Source organism: Pteropus vampyrus, unplaced genomic scaffold, assembly GCF_000151845.1.
Source record: "Pteropus vampyrus isolate Shadow unplaced genomic scaffold, Pvam_2.0 Scaffold103, whole genome shotgun sequence".
In the NCBI taxonomy this organism is placed as follows: domain Eukaryota; kingdom Metazoa; phylum Chordata; class Mammalia; order Chiroptera; family Pteropodidae; genus Pteropus; species Pteropus vampyrus.
The window spans coordinates 3,164,440-3,167,801 of record NW_011888884.1 but is presented as its reverse complement, the minus strand read 5'-3'; positions in this window follow the sequence as shown (position 1 = coordinate 3,167,801).

Below are 3,362 nucleotides of genomic sequence, written 5' to 3'. Positions count from 1 at the left end.
CCCCATTGTTAACAGTTGTAAATAGGAAATTATAGTACTTGCCTTGTCTTCTCTTACAAAGTGTTCTGAAATAGACATTCAGTAAAGTGCATTTTAACTTAATACTTAGAAAATCATTTGGACAATAATTTGTCCTTGTTTACGATACAGACATATCAAGTGTTCAGGTTTATAATTATGTATTTCTTAAAAGATACTTAATATTATTGTTCTGGTATTTACCCCCTTAAATAACAAGTGAGTAAATGACACTTGCTTTAGTTCTATAGCAACTTTTTTTAGGTTAGGCATATCAGTTTTTGATTTCTGTGTTAGAGAATTGTTTTTCTTTTGTTGCTTGTGCTTTTAGTGTCTATGAGAATATTGCCAAATCCAAGGTCAGAAGGTTTACTCTTTTCTCTGAAGAGTTTATAGCTCTTCTTACATTTAGGTTTGTGATCCATATTGAGTTACTTTTTGTTTGTGGTGGCGAGGCGGGGCGGGGAGGGGGGCGGCGTGTCTAGCTATATCCTTTTGCATCTTGTTATCCAGTTGCCCCCACACCATTTATTGAAAATACTGCTCTTTCTCCCACTGAATTGTCTTGGCATTCTTATTGAAAATCAGTTGACCATAAATGCAAGGGTTTATTCTTATGCCAGTACCTCACTGTCTTGATTACTGTGGCTTTGTATTAAGTTTTGAAATCCAGAGGTGTGAGTGCTCCAGTTTTATTCTTAAGATTATTTTGCCTATTCCAGATCCTTTGCATTTCCATATTAATTTTAGGATCAGCTTTCTGATTTCTGCAAAAAATATATATATATATGGCTAGGATTTAGATAGATAATGTGTTTTTTCTGTAGATAAATTTAGGGAGTATTACAGTGTTGGCGTTAAGTCTTACCAAGCCATGAAAATGGGCCGTGTTTCCATTTTTTAGACTTTCTGTCGTTTCTTTCAGAAATGTTCTGTGGTCTTCAGTTTGTACTTCATGTGTTAAATTTATTACTAAGTGTTTTTATTGTTTTTGATGTTATAAATGAAATCATTTTCTTAATTTTATTTTTGGATTGTTCCTTGCTAGTTAAATAGAAATACAATTTAGTTTTGTGTATTCATCTTATATATCACAGTCTTCCTGAACTCATGTATTAATTCTGATCATTTGTATGTGTTCCTTAGGATTTTCTATATGTAAGATATATTCATTTGCAAGTAGACCTGGTTTTACTTCTTTTCCAGTGTAATGCCCTTATTTGTTTGTTTGTTTGCCCAGTTGCTCTATCCAGAACCTTTTGTGAATTATCAAATAGAAATGACAAGAGCCAACATGCTTGTCTTATTCCAAATCTTAGGGGAAACCATTTCAGTCTTTCACTATTAAGTATGATATTAGCTGTCCATTTTATTAGATTCCTTTTATCAGATTGAGGAAGTTTCTTTCTATTCCTAGTTTATTGAGATGATCACATGGTTTTGTTCCTTTTCCTGTTAATATGCTTTATTACATTGGTTTGTTTGTTTATTTTTATATGTTGGATCAACCTTGTACTCCTACGATAAATCCCACTTGGTTATGGTATATAATCCTTTTCATATGTTGTTGGATTTGGTCTGCTGGTATTTTGTTGAGGATTATCGCATAAGAATTACTGGTCTGTAATTTTTTTATGATGTCTGTGTCTGGTTTTGGTACCAGTGTAATCCTGGCCTTATAGAATGAGTTGGGATGTATTCCCTCATCTTTTTAGAAAAGATTATGAGGACTTGGTGTTAATTTTTCTTTAAGTGGTTGGTAGAATACACCAGTGACGGTAATTGGGCTCAGCTTTTCTTTTTGGGAAGTTCTGTGATTACTGATTCAGTCTCCTTACTTATTATAGGTTTATTCAGATTTCTTTGTTTCTTCTTGAGTCAATTTTGGTGGAGTTTTGTCTTTCTAGGAATTTATTTCATCTTAGTTATCTAATTTGTTGACCTACAGTTGTTCATAGTATTTCCTTAATAATTTTCAATTCTGTAAAAAAAATGGTAATGCTTCCACATTTATTTCTGATTTTTGTTATTTAAGTCCTCAGATTTTTCCTCCTGTCAGTTTAGCTAATAAAGGTTTGTCAATGTTGTTGATCTAAAGAAAAAAAGAATCAACTTTGGGTTTTGCTGATTCTCTCTATTGTTTTTTTGGTCTCCATTTTATGTAATTTCTCTCCAACCTGTATTATTTAATACCTCCTCTGCTTGCTTTGGATTTAGTTTCTTCTTCCTATTTCCTAGTTTCTTAAGGCGGAAACTTATTGATTTAAGATCTTTCTTTTAAGAATATAGATATTTACAGATATATAAATTTCCCTCTAAGCACAGCTACAGCAGCAACCCATGAGTTATTGTGTATTGTGGGGTTTTTTGTTTGCATTGTGGTTTTGTTTTCATTCATCTCAAAGTATTTTCTAATTTCCTTTGTGATTTCTTCATTGATCCATTGGTTAGGATTTTGTTAATTTCCAGATATTTATGAATTTCTCAAATTTCCTTCTGTCAGTGATTTCTGACTTCATTCCATTGTGGTCAGAGAACATACTTTGTATAATTTTAATCTTTTTAAACTTAATGAGGCTTGTTTTATGCCCTAACATGTTCCATGTATACTTGAGAAAGATATGTAATCTTCTGTTGTTGAGTGTTTCGTAAATGGCTGTTAGGTCTAGCTGATTTATAGTGTTGTTCAAGTCTTTTATTTTCTTATTGGTCTTCTACCTAGTTGCCATATCCATTAGTGGATGAAGGGATATTGAAGTTTCCAACGATTGTTGTTGAGTTATATTTCTCCCTTCAATTCTGTCAGTTTTTGTTTCATGTATTTTGGGTCTCTGTTATATGTGTTTATTATGAAATCTTCCTGATGTTTTATCATCATAAAATGTCCTTTGTTATTAGTAACAATTTTTATCTTAAAGTCTGTTTTGTGTGATATCAATATAGTCACTCCAGCTCTCTCTTTGTAGCTGTTCGCATGGTATATATCTTTTTCCATCCTTTTACTTTCAGCATATTTGTGTCTTTGAATCTAAAGTGTGTGTCTTAGCGAAGCATATAGTTGGATCGTGCCCTACCTTTTACTTCAGCTAGCCCAGCTTTAATCTGGACAAGACCTAGGTAACAAAATCATTTTTGAGTTTCTTCTCCTTTGATGGATGAATAGTTAATCATACTGAATTTTGAGACTTATGCCAAGTTTTTTAAGGTCATTTCTTGATATAGTCTAATGCAAGGCAATTGAGACAGTTGAAGAGGAGGTTCATAAATAACATTTGGCTGACAAATATATAGTACCTAGTGAATCCATTGACCTGAATTTTAAAGGCTTTTAAAGCTATGATTAC